Genomic DNA, 14,656 nt, shown 5'->3' with positions numbered 1-14,656 from the left:
TTTGACACAGAGTTACCAAGAATAACCAAGCACTGCAGTTTTCGCACTCACACACACACACACACACAACAACCACCACATGACTGTCATCTGTGAACCATACAACACTTCAGCCATTCTCTCCTGGTTTAGAAAGCAGGTGCCAAATTAAGCGAAACAGAACATCACACATCAGAACGTCATGCACCTCATGCACCTCATCACCATTTATGCAAAGAACATTAATAGGTTGATATGAGTGTGCGAAGATGCGACGTGTTGATTGAATTTTGTCTGCCTCCGTATGAGTGACAGTTTTCTTTTCCTTCATTGCTCCCAACAAAGGACGGGTTTGATTTTCACCTGGTCTAATAATTATTTTCAGCCGATTGCTGAAAACGTCAGTTTTATATTACAATGTAACAGAAGAGAAGCTAAACAGAAGTTAAAAGCAGCTAATTAAACTAAAAGTGAACTCACTGCAGAAGTGAAAAAGCCTTTGAAACCACTTTCCAGGCCAGTTTTTTCCCCCCCACTAAAACACATAAGACTTCCTTTAAACACAAAAGCATATAACTCCTACACATTGGCAGACAATAGGTGCCTGATGACGGAGAAATAATCTTTTAAAGATATTATGTTTTCCGTCAAGTAAAGCCCCACACTGCAAACTCCAGAACAAGCAGCCACTGAGGACGGAGCGGTTCAACATGCAGAGCAACAAAGTACAACCAAAAAGTCTGATCTGTGTCAGGTGGGCAAGCGAACACACGAGCAAAGATATAGTCCTGTGTACCCGTCAATTTCGCTGCTCTGTTTTCCGATGAGCCAGTCCATATTTATCCTCTCACTGTGTTCTCCCGATGACCTGCAGCACCGTTCTTTATTGATCCCATCAGCCTCGTCTCTGTGGTTGCATTACAAGCCTCATATTTATCTGATGGAGCCTGCCTGCCGGCCTGAACACTGTGTGCGCGCGTGTGTGTGTGTGTTTGAGCCAATATCCATGTGTGTACTGTACTCATACATGTGCATATGTGAGTGAGGGAGTGTACGCACAGTGTATTGTTTGACACCGGGCAGTAAAATGAGTGAGTGTAAAATGTCACAAGTGACGTATTCGGTGTCCTGGCTGCTGAGGAGGCCTGCAGGGCAGGTACACTCTCTGTTTTCCACCTCTTAAACCTGCTGCTCTCAAAACAAATAACACTCACTGGAACGGTATCAGCGATACAGTGTTCCAGCATCTCTGTTATGTCTGGTTTTATATGATCACTTTATAAGCCCCCACACTGCCGTTTAATGTTGCCGTTTGTACTGGTTCTGTCGTGGATTTGGATTTCCCACACACTCTGTCACACTGGCTTTGCATGGAGAACGAGGCACCCTCTGACGAACACTGAGGCCACACTGCTCTCTAGTGGACAGATGCGATAAATGAACTACCAAGAACTAGATTCCTGAAGTTTTATGGAGAAGTGTGTGCAGATAAGTTTTGTTTCCGTTTAGATTTCAGGCCTGTGAGTACGCAAAGAGTCAGACGAGAAATTTAAATATCAATGTTCAATAAGTCTTTTGATTCTTTTGTATAGGAAATGAAAGGAACGATAAATGAACACAATTGGGAGCTGCACCATGAAATATACAGCTATTATCATGTGATGGGCAGCAATACATAAACAGTTAGAAACTCTAACTGTACATAGTCAGTCTCTGTGTGGGAATCGTAACTAAAGGCCAAGCACAGGTGCACTTTAACACTCCAGCTTAAACATTTAGGCAAAGATTGTAAATTCCAGGCATGACAGTAATAAGCACATATGCAAGAGAACATGCTAAAAGAGTGGGACAACTCAAAGTCTGGGCGTCTGGTTCGTCTGGACGGGCATTAAGATCCTGAATTTAGTTGATACGATACATTTTTGGTCCATATGAGTCTGGACAAATGATACAACTACCAATATTTAAGTTACCACAATTGTAACTTCGCTTTAGAATAGTTGGACATTACTGGTTGAAGTCACATTCTGCAGGTGTCACTGAAATCACTTTGAAGAACTTAAGAGTTTTTCCTTGTCAAGCTGGGATTTCAAACAGAAACCTTCTTACTATGAGGCACCAGTGCTAACAACCACAAATATTGAATAATAATCAACTAAATCATCAGCTGATCCTCTCTTCATCCAGAGAATTAGGTTACTTTGCAGCTCTCCTCATCTCTGTGCAGCTTGTAATCACTCTTAAACTTAGCTCTCTGCTTTTGGTTTGATAGTTTTGGATCAGTCGCTGAGATAAAACAGCTACATCCTCCACTGCCATGATGTCCACATGACAATTTTCAGCATCCGATTATATCTGAACTACAACGTTCATTGACATTTTTTTTTACGGATGGAATATGTCATCCAGAACTTTGCCATGTCAAAAATGAAGGCATCAACAGCAATAATTTACTTGACACTGACACGGGATCCACACACAGCACACTTTGTCAAATGCACTGACACAAATGCCACTAGAAGCTTCATTTTTTTCCTTATTACTCATTCTAGCAAATCTCAACCCAAACCTGTGTTTTTATCAAATGCAACTTCTCAGCTTTGTACTTTCTTCTCTGGATCAGGTCAGAACAGTAGAGATATGGTGAGATTCCCTTCTCTGAACAGCCGTGTTTAGACAGTACTGGTCAATATGACTAAAAAGATCACAATAAAAATGTTGATGTAAATAACTGTGGTAATACGAGTCAGATTTAAACTTAGCTCCCGTGTGGAAGTTGAAAAACACAGTGAATTGTGATGAAACCGTCTTGAAGGGCAGAAAATGGCAAACGCAAGACAAAGACAACAACAAACTGAAACACAGCACATGGTTTTGTAGTAGTTACTGTTCACCTGCGGTGCTCAGCAGTTGTTTTTTTTTAAATGTGTTTTGAGAAGCAGCCTCGTCTTGGCATCAACACTGGAGTAGGATCATTCTGTCATAAAGCATCTCATGGCTATGCACTGACCCTGCAGGCCTTCTGACTCCACTACAGACAGAGTGATAATTGGATCATAAGGGAGTAATCTGGCTCAGTGGGTAAATACCAGCTACATACATCATTAACACCATCCCAGCCAGTCGGTACTGCCAGCAGATGAGCTTAATGTCCGTCTGAAGTCACTCGGAGGCGAGAGATCCAGAGAACAATGCATATTTTTTAATATCTTCTCTGAAATGTTTCTTTTTTATTATTCAAACATAGACATTTATTCTTAATAAAGATATTAAAATATGTACCCTTTCCAAAATGTTTAAATATGTGTTTACGTTATATGGAAACCTTTACTAGTGGTTATAAAAGTCTGTGTGTAATTCGTATTATTACTCTTTTTAAGCTACAAAATAAGGTCATACATTACAACTTTGTGTGCAAGTATAGGACTTTTTAAAGCATGTATTAAAGGCCAGGGAAAATATATTGTTAGGGCATCAGCAACCACTGCTGGAATAACATTCTTTACAAATGAACCTTTTGGAAAAACAGCCAACATGAGGTGAAAACAGGTGTAATTGAGAAGTAAAGAAAGGAGGAGCTTGGTATGTTGGTGATTTGAGAGTAATGTCAAGAAGTAATAGAATACAGTCAACCCAAACTAATACTCTATACAATGTGTAATAATGCAACGTGTGTAAAGAAGTGTCCAAATGTGTGGATACAACACTGAATCAGGAGATGATGGATCAGTAGTAGGAGGAGAAATGTAGTTACTGTAAAATCTAACAACTCCAACACATGATCAAAATCAACACACACGTCAGCAATATCCCTCCAGCTTACATAAAACAGAAATACCCCTATTGTACCACAATGTGTTGAACATAACTCTTGCTAAACGTGTACTAAAAACAGCTGATTTAAAGACAGATGATCACATCTTGTGACACATGCTCATTTCACCCCTTTAGTAAGAGTGCTACCGAACTGAAGAGGATCAGGGGGTAGCGGATAGAGCACTGACAAATTCCTCTAGCCCTTTGCATTGGCACGACACAACAGGCAGGGCAGGAGGGACAGAGAGGGCAAGCTCCTTGGTGTGGAAAGGTCGACCTGCTACCTACAGCTGGGCCTTAGAGAGCACAGATAGGATTGAACGTGTGGGGCACACTCATCAGAATAGGCAATTTAACAGTGCACAAGTCAGACCTCATGACCAAGGACTAATATTTAGATTGTCAAACAGGAGTTGGCAACAGCAGATTTCTCTGAGCAACGGGGGAAGTGGCTAATCTGCTGCCAAATATAACTAAAATCCATCTGTTTCCTTAGATTACCTGCCAGGATTCAATTGAGCTGCTCCATATCTCCCCTCCTGAGAGATTTCCAAGTGGCAAAGAGTCAGCTAATCACCAAGCAGCCCACACATTCACAAGTGTATTCCCATGCAAAGGCTTACAGGAGACAATGTGCAATGCTCATTTTAACACATGGAGTTCATCTGACAGTCGCACGCATATCAACTACATGAGCTACATTTATTCAGGTGTGGCGCCACGCGATAGTTGTGTTCTTGCACGTGAGTGCTGGGCTGACAGCACGTGCACAAACATGTCTCACTTTGTATGTGAACACCTGCTGCGTCTTCTGTCAGCCCACCTCATTCACTCTGACATGGATACATATTATTCTGGCTGCGCTCAGCACTTCCTTGGCAGCTGACATTGTCCTGTGCTGACGTCACAACTCCTCCCATACGAGGCTGAACGGCTCCACTGGGGATACTCTCAAAAGTCAGCCTTAACCCCACCACAGTAGGGTCACTGCCCTGCGCATTAGCCCAGTGTCTTAGCTCCAGTAGCCAGACAGCGGCTGATGAATGCATCTCCATGTCCTCCTCTAACCCTGTTCTACATAGGATGAGCCGTCAAACCACTCCTGGAGCAGCGATTCTGCCCAGTCTCGCTATTTCCGTATTATTTCCAGTCTCATAGTCAGCAAAAGCCTAGTTTCAGCCTTTCGACGGCAAAAGGAAATAGTGGCAAATAAGCAAGAGTGACAATGTTGATCATATTCCACTCGTCTGCCTTTCTCTAAACATTGCTCTCACCTCCTATTAGCTCCATCCTCAGACACATAAAAACCATGATGGTGTTGTTGTTCCCAGCTGAGGAGCTGTAGGTAGGCTGTACTGAAACTGCAGTCAGCTGTCTGTGTCTCACTCTGAGCTATAATAATAGCCTGCACATGGCTAACAATAGAGAGGTAATAGATACCCTGACTATTGTTGGCCCTGCCTGCTCTACTCCTTCCTGTTCCAGTTCATCGCTACAGCACGTCACCATAAGCTTGCTTAACTAAACTGCATACAGTGTACACAGGCAGACAAGCGCAGGGGCAATCTGATATCACCTCGCTGTATACAGGCTACACCCATCACTTTGCAGAAATATTGCTGCAGATGCCATATGAAGTTACACGCCCCGGAATGGTTTCCGTTACCTCGTGAAGTCAGCATATTCTGCAAAGGCTGCAGCAGACATACACACACACACACACAAGGGCTGTGTAGAGCGTTCCTTCAAATGAACAGATGTGGCAACAGTACTGTACGGCTGAAATTATAATAGCTCTTAACATCTGTCTGAGGGCAGAGTGATGAATTTGCTTTTGGCTGCTGCAGAATCCGAAATCAAAAGGATTCCCTTCCATGAGCTGCTTCACTGAGCAGATTTAAAGCCACACAACCATCCAAACAGCCTTCCACTTGAGGTGAAGGCGACCCCCTTACATTTATTGTCTGTGGCAAACACGGCCAGCTCCTCCTCTTCTCCCTCCTTTTTGATGACTTTAAATGCCTGCAGTTCCTTTTCAAACGATTCTACTTATGTTTCACAAAGCATCCTCCTTTCCATGTATCTCTGTAGTGACCCTCCTCCTCCCACCCCTCTCCCAGCCCCCTTCTCGTTCCACTGGTACACATCCAGGCCATCTCAGTATCACCATGGCGATGGTAGCAGTATCTCAGTGGGACGAGTGATATTAAAGGATTAGTGCGAGATCCTCCATCAGACTTTGGTCGAGGATCCCGGGATCACAACAGCGACTCTCTCTCTCTCTGTCTCTTTCCTCATCAGTGTCAGATGATGGGGATGAAACTCACTGTACACCACGCTAGACTACACAAACCGAGCAACCATGAAAGCACATGCACACATACGGACGCTGAATCTCTGAAATCGTGCATTTAAAAGGCCCACAAAGCCACCTTCAGCCCGAGGCAGCGTGAGCAGTGGTCTACTGTATATGCTGTACAGTATGTCCTCGTGTAGGTTACATGTCAGTGCCTGTGTATAGTGTTCAAACAGTGGACTTACATAAGGGCCACGCCTGCATTAGTGACATCATGAAAATGGCTGCTCTTTATCCCCCCCCCCCCACATTTATGTCAGTCGGCTGTGTCTGTAATCTCCCTACTGTACATGTAAAGGACGTAAAGGACTATCAAGCTGCTCAACATCAAACCCTCGATCCCTGCTTCCTCCCTGAGAACAAACCTCCAGCATTGAAAACAAGCCGCTTGACAGCAAATCAAAATATATAATGTGATTACAGTTGGCATTTTGAAAACACTCATAACATCAGCAAATGTATAAGTTTGCCAACAGAATCCCCGCACCCGTTAATGAGTGACACGGTGTGGCCTACAGGGCATGCGTATACACAACGTGTGTGTGTGTGTGTGTTTCATTTCCCTGAGAGTGTACTTCTAAGTCTCTATGGCAGAGGAACACAGGGTGGCTGCAATTGTTCATAGAAAGCACTATGGATGGTTTGGGTTTTTTGTTTTTTTTTTGGCCACACAAAAGGCATATTAGAAGGAGCGGCTTAGCAGCATGCACATGTTTGAGTCACCAGCTTGCACCTGCTCCAACCAGCTGACTCTTGAATGAGCAGAACATAAAACGGACACAAAAACACACACAGGGAAGGAGAGATTAGTGTGCCCTGTGTAAACTACTGCTAGTAAATACGCCAGCTCACGGACTAGTGTGCACAAGCAGGGCATTTTATTGCTTTCATTCATTTAATTATTTTCATTTTGATTGTTTCTATGGGTTAATCGGCACCGACGGCTAGGGACAGACACGATTATATCATTGTTTGTTTGATTATGAAAAAAGTCGATCATTGAATCAGACTATTCGGAGTTACATTAAAAACTGTTTTATCATTTCTCGAACGTATAAGAAACTATACTTTTCACTCAAATGACTACTTGATTTGTGGTGCATCTGTTATCACAAGGTGTCAGCAGCAGCAACAAGTATTCAGTTTGTGGACTGCATGTGTGTTGATGTAGAAGTGATGGAATTCAAATGCTTTCTTTAATACATCTTGAAGCTGCCCCCTTTTAAGCTCAACCTGCTGTAGCTCCTGTAAAGAAGTGATGAAATTTACCAGGGTCTCTGAATGCATCTCGTAAAAATGCAGCAGTAACATATAACATATGAGCACAAAGTCGCCAAATCAAACATTAAGTGGCATTAATCCACTATTCTGTTTCACTGCAGGGTCAGTGAGTTTGACACAGAACTTGATGGACTCAATTAAGGACAAACAAATATGTCTGATGTTTACATAAAGAGCCAAATATTATTTAATGGGAATTTTATGTAAATGTCAGAAAGAAAGGGAGAAGACAATCTTTGGATTTAAACCTCCAGTGCAGAACCTATATTGCCCTCTGTGGACCTCAAGAGTGAAAAAGGTTTATTTTTAGTTGCCACTTGTGGGGGCACTTCTTGGCGTTTTCAGCCACAGTGCTGCTGTATGTAGCCGTTTTTGTTTTACTCTTGCTGTGTGCTTCTTCCACCTCTTCCGCTTAGTCATGACATACAGTAAATTGAGGCATGTGGAGCTCATAGGCTTAATTGTGTGAACTCGTTTGGCAATAGATTGAATGTCACAGAAATGTGTTTACATTTAAAAGCTACAAACTACAGGTTTAATGAGCTTCACTTCTCCATTATTTTGTGTTTGCCTGTCACCATCTTGCTCCCCTTTTCTGTCAGTGTGTTCTGCTGAGTGGGCTTGACCAATGGTTCAGGTCTTCTCTCACTAATCTACCACATGGTACTCACTCTCCTGACTTTTGGCGGCTGTCTCTTTGCCTCCTCTTTCTGCCAGATTCACCTTTCCACTCCTCCACCATCTCAGCTGACATGGACTCCCTCTTAAAATCCATAAAACCCTTTTAGGACTCTGTACTCCTGAATGCTGGACTTCACCCTGGATTCCCCCATATCAGACGTAATGGTTTGTCTACTTTATATACATTCATTCCAGTTCCCTAGATATATACAATGGAATACATCTATTTATCGCTGAAACCAGTTCCAGTCCCGCTATTTTTTTTTTCCCACATAATGAATGCAGTTCATACTGCTGGTTCGAGCTTGTCCTGTAAGCCTCCTCGCCTTGCTGCCTGGCTTTTCCTGGATGTCTAAATGACCTCAGGCTTTGCTGTCTGTTTCAGTGCCTGGCTGCTTAAGGACCACTGCAGGAAGTTGAGTGTTTCCACTATTAATAGTCCAAAAAACAGCATGAGAATTTGCACTCTTTGGGCACAATCTGCTTGAGATGACCCTCTGCCATGTTCCACCTTTAGGAATCAGCAATTCAACAGCCTCCCCGTCTCTCTGCATTCACTCGCCATAAACGCTCTTTGGTTCGAATGAAATGCAAATCTACGCGGAAATACACAGACAGTAATAAGAAATAAATAAATAAATCAGGAATGATTTAACTATTGCCCAGCACATTCAGGAACAAGAATGAGTGTAGTTTACGTTTAATACTGAATAATATCAGGGTCTTGAGGCCACATAATGGGGAGTTGTCCTTTCTCTGACTTTTCAACTATCATAAAACAAACCCTGAGGAATTGTCACAGAGGAGAGGGAAGCGTCAGAGCAGTCTGAAACTATTGCTGAATTTTGGAAATAGCAGTTATTTCCCCGTTTTAATCCCATTCCATTTCTGCTGCAGGAGGCCCCTCAGTCAAAACAATACAATGACTGGTGACATTGGGAAGCAGTGTAGGGTCATGGGAATTGTTGTCTAATTGTCTTGTTTGGTTCCCTTGTATATAATCCCTTGTAAATGTGTGCTTTACGGGAAGAGCGTTAGCGGCTGAACACACAGCAACCAGCGCCGAGTAGTCACAATCCGTGAGTGTCAAATACACACAGCAAAATGGAAAAAACAAAACAAAAGACAACACACAGGCTAGCTAGTCGCGCTGGATATTTCCTTCCTTGTAATCTACATTTTATATTTTCTGTTTCCTCCTCTTTGTAAAGTGCTATTCTGCTCTATTTGTTTGATGCCAGTCGACTTATGTAACAGCAGCCCAGATGTGCTGGTGGTTCGTCTTGATGGGCTCTGTTCTGACTCAGTCCAGGATCACTCGCCGTGCTCTCAAGTCATCACATCGCATACCGCTCTTCAAATAGATTTCACACGCACGATGAGGCTCACATTATACTTTCTACTGACGCCAAGTAGGTAATGTTTTTGATGCCATTGGTGGAGGGGTGGGACATGGCCAGAGGAAGGAACCATTAACTTATAAAGCCGATGTTATTAAGACGGTGGATGAAGGAATTTTAATTCACGTTCATAAACACTGCAAGGACATTTAGGTTGACAGAGGCATATGCAAAGGTATACGCGGTATCATTTTAATGTCAAACCTGATCTAAATATGCTGCAGTGTAACATCGCCTGATATACGTTTCTATATATACACCTAACTCTCCTTGTACCAGTTAAAACAACCTCATCCAAAAACAGTTTCCTACTGTCAGGTTTCACCAAGGGCATTTCAAATTGCACAGCCAGGGACAGGAAAATCCCTTCAAACTTTGCTTGAGGGATGAAAGTACAGAAGAGAATAAAACCTATGCTGACGAATGCAGATGTTATTTAGAACAAAGCTCCGAAAGACAATAGAGCCCCGATGCTGTGCTGTGCCACAAGGGGGAATAGCAAGCTATGGGAGATGGCAGGCTGATTGCTCTGTCAATGGGGACTAAGGCTGTCATATCGGCAACGAGACCGGATAGCATCTCAGACGTCACCGTTTCTCCTCTCATTTTCTCTCTGATGTTCTCTTCTCCCGTCAGCCCCCCCTCACCCCTTCTCATTTCCTCTCCTCTCTCCTATGCTAACCTGTCCTATACTCTCCTCTCACCCTGCCCTCTCTTTCCTGTCCCTTCACAGCTTATCCTCAAGTGTCCTCTCATTTCATTTCTTACACAGCATAAATGCAGTTAGTGGCTCAGATCATAAAACCAAGTCCATATATACTGTACGCTCTTCTGAAATGTTATACCCTGGGACTAAAATCAACAATTACCTGAACCTTTCAACAAGCATCTAACTAACTAACTATTAAAACACTTAAAGAGTCAGCATTCTGTAAAGACTTCTCTCCTGTAAACCTCCTTGGTAAAAGCCTGACAGAACTACCACACATTACTAAGACTGACCTTCTATCGAAAATAAAGTGGGCTTGGAGAAAATTTACAAAGATATTCCACAACACTCACCCTATTCTTCTCATAATGAAATGGACAGAACATGGAACTGGTCCTGATCTTACGTCTTGGCAAAGAGCAACTAGTGTCAGGGTGAGAGTGGGACAATACTTGAATCACTCATTAAATAAAGTACCTGTACAAATATCTACAGGTGACACATTTTGTGTGACTCTCACCCACTAGATAGAATTGTTTCTTAAGTTAAAAATGAATGTGGGCCAACGTGCATGGTTAAGAACATCACGGTGCACAATTGTTGGAATAGATAACGATGTACGGGCTGAGGTCTTGAGACTGCCTTCCGGTATTTCAGTTTGCAACAGATATAAAGAGCTGCAATATAATTTCTCAGTATATGTATAGTGAGTATAAAACCAAACACACTTGCCCCTAATGCAAATCATGTGTTGGTACCAGACTGCATTGTTTGTTGGAATGCCATTAAATTCAAATGTTCTAGAAGGCTGTATGTACAGATGTTGGGTCAGCTGGTGTTAGTAGAGCCAATGATCCCATCTCTCTTTAAAAAAAATGAGGATGTGATTCAGACACTTCTAATGATAGCAAGAAAAGCCAGAAAAGTGAATGGTACAGTGTAAGATCTCTGATCTTGGAGATATTTTGTCTATGGAATAATTTGGGCATTATGTCTATACACCTTTGGGAATTGACTATAATCTGGATTTGAATAGATTATATGATGGACAACTGCCCTCAGATCAAATTTGGGAATAATGGACATAGACCATAGACTGTTTGTTTGCCTTTTTTAAATTAGATAAAATAAATAACATAATTTACAAAAAAACAAAAACTTAACAAACATCAAGCCATGCTGTTGCCCTGGGTGACATGTTGACATGAGCCTTTTAAATAAATCCACAGTCATGTTTCCAGGACTCTAAATACTATGCAAATGTGTTTTAGTCCTCAACTCAAAATAGACCACAGACCTTTTTAAATGCAAACAATAGGTTAAAAAAATGCACATGTTGACAAATCCACAGAGAATTGTTTTAGTTTTATGGCCCACACCATACTTCAGCTGAGTGCCACAAACCTCAAACTCATTTTCAGCCATAGCAACCGTTATTAGCAGTGAAAAATCTCTGGAAACAAATAGGGCGCTGGCTCCCGGCCAGTGACTGACAATATATTTGCAACTGGGTGGTGGAAACAGTGGAGCATTTGGCAGCTAAATATTTCTCAGGAGGGAAAACGGAGCTCAAAGTAGAGAGATTAGTTGCTTTTGGTCTTTTCGTGTGATTTGTTGACAACAACGAAATAAGCCACAACACTAACACTTCGTCATTAAAGGCAATAAATAACACAGCGTCCGGAAGGAAAATCTGTACCCTACATCACGACCATTATTTGACCGACTGGAAATGTGTACAGGATACAAAACACGCTGGATGGCAAGCAGCGGGAGAAGAGGAGCATATGAAAGTACACTCCAACAGTTACAGTAGGATAATGGCTGAAATGCGAAATAAATAAATAAATATAAAAAGTAGAGGAACAACAGAGCATCAAAAGACCTGTAATCAAACGTTGTTTCCACTGCTTATGAGTAATGTATAAGAGGAATATTTTATACATTATTTAAATGATGACGTGTTGTGAAGTAGACTTCATGTGCAGCTCCACTAAATGCCAACCAACCTCGCATAGCCAAAACACACTACTGTTACTTTAATTAGCATGATGACATATTTATCTGGCGTGCGTTCTGCTTAAGTCAAGATACCGTCCTCTCTTCTGTCTCTCCCTTTCTCTCTCCCTCTCCCCTGGGGAAAGTGATGGGGGATGGGAGACTAGAATGCTCATGACTGAATCTGCTCTTTGCATGGGAAGGCAAGTGAGCATGGGTGAGTGAGTGAAGGGAGAAAGAGAACGGCAGAGAGGGAGAGTGTGTGTGTCTTTATACTGTACTGTATGTTGTCCATTGGGAAGATTCTACACATTGCCTTGCCTCGTTTCACAAACATAAGTATCTCTCTCGCTCTATAATTAGAATGTGCTTCATTGACATGAAGGTAACTTAATTCAGTACAGATGGTTTTTTTATAAAGAGAAGAAAACTGTTCTGTTATTTGAGTGTACAAGTGTTGTTTCAGCTTTTCTTTCAAATAATTCACGTCAGTCCTGGAACTTTTCTCTTGTTTGCAAACAAACACAGTGTCTATTGTCAAGGTTTTAGGTTTGTCCGTGTTCGCAGGTTTCCCTCTTCCGTTTGTGGTCACTGAGGCGTTGTTTAATTCATGTTTCTGGTCACACATGGTACCAAAGACTCTATCGCTTCCTACTCTTTGTTCAATGCTAAGTTGCAATGAAGTGTACTTTACAGGAAGCACATGATAGGAATATCAGGAGCTTGGGATGCATTTTAGTGTGTGTGTCTGTGTGTGTCGATAACCTCCAGGGACACTGGGCCTCTCTGTGGCTCTGACTCCAGCTGGTACACTGAGCTCTCTCACACTCGCACACAGATCAGATAAATGACCAGGACGGTGAGGTGGAGTGGGGGGTGAGGGGTTAACAGAAAAAGGAAATGGGATGAGATCAATCAAAGCTAATTCTAGGTCAGTGTTCTTCTTGTTGAACACACACACACACACACACACACACACACACACACACACACACACCAGCCTTCATACCTCTCACCGCAGCTATGTTACATGCTAACATAGATTTAAACCATTTATTATTGTATATCACTGTATTGTATACTATAAAATACTTAATATTGTATACTATATTATAATTATAACTATTTCTATTATTATCATTATTATTATTATTACAACAACATAGACTTATATATTATGCCTGTGCCAAGTTGGTCACTTCAGTAATTCTACTCCCAGTTTTTAATCACCATTATTTGTACTCTAGAGAACTGGGCACCCATTGTATAGGTATTTATCTTTCTATTTTGATGCACCTTCTGTTAATTGTCAATATTTTTTAAATCCTGTAAGTATTGTGTGTTTGTACCTCGTGTCCAGGCTGCTATGACATATCAGTTTCCCTTTGGGGATTAATACATTCATCTATCTATCCATCTATCTCTCTCTTCAATCCCTCCCATCAATGAAAGTGTACTCCTAACTTGGCGTGGTGCCCTTCAGTTTTACCACAACATGAATCCAACTCCTCCAACAATCCATTAGTATACAGTATCTTCACCATACTGCCATGTTACATTTACATCATACAGTATATAATAAACTGAATGTTCTATTGCCAGCAGACACTTTGGAGGCCTGGAATAGCTGAATCTCAGTGGGAGTGCCTCGTACAAGGCAGTCAGTATAATTAGCTCTGACAAAGGAAGGTCCTGAGTGAACAAAACAGTCCCCTGATCCGTGAGTTTAACACTGACAAAAGAGTATTTACTGGGATGTTAAATATGTAGCGAGAGGAAAATAGAAAGAACAGCTGAACCATATGGGGTAGAAAATATGAACTAAAGAAGTCAGTCTCCCACACTCCAACCGCCCCTTGCCACCAAGCAGAACCAGCAAGTGGCCCTGGAGAACTGGAGGAAAAGGAGAAGTGGAGCCCCAGGCTTTCTGTGGGTAACCCCTTCACAGGCAGCTGATGCTTGGCTGCAAGATACACAGTGTCTGGGTGGGAGGCAGCGGGGATCCCATAATAATCATCATTGTTAGACTGCTTAGGGACTTGCTGGTGCACGGAAAGCTTTTGTGTGTAGAAATGTTAAGATTCTGAACTAAATAAATAGCAGCTTTGAGGAGTTTTTTTTAGGAGTGGGAAGTCTGAATGTGCTCCACCTTAAGGACTTCGAGAAATCAACTTCTCTTTCGTGCAACACATGCAGACACACACGTACATGCATACATATATACATACACAGAGAGGCCTGCTAAGACTGAGCAGCCTAGGAGCTGTAAGCTAATTACATGCAAGTCAACAGCACTGGGTTCCCATCCACACTCTCTGTAGCACCTCAAGTGAGATGACAGCAAGTTGGCAAGCCCTGCAGCTGGAGGCTTCTCCCTCGTTCTCCCTCGTTCTCTCTCTCTCTCTCGTCCATCCCTCCCTCCCTCCCTCCTCCCAG

The 14,656-nt window shown here is 42.2% G+C and overlaps 1 protein-coding gene across 40 annotated transcripts in view; it reads right to left on the bottom strand.

Moving 5' to 3' along the window:
• The window catches only part of rims2a (regulating synaptic membrane exocytosis 2a), a 120,536-nt gene that overhangs the window by 102,301 nt on the left and 3,579 nt on the right, over window positions 1–14,656 (bottom strand). The gene's annotated exons all lie outside the window — the stretch shown is intronic.

Source organism: Solea solea, chromosome 13 (genome assembly GCF_958295425.1).
Source record: "Solea solea chromosome 13, fSolSol10.1, whole genome shotgun sequence".
Lineage (NCBI taxonomy): Eukaryota > Metazoa > Chordata > Actinopteri > Pleuronectiformes > Soleidae > Solea > Solea solea.
The sequence above is the reverse complement of the archived record's forward strand: the minus strand, read 5'-3'. Positions and strand labels throughout refer to the sequence as shown.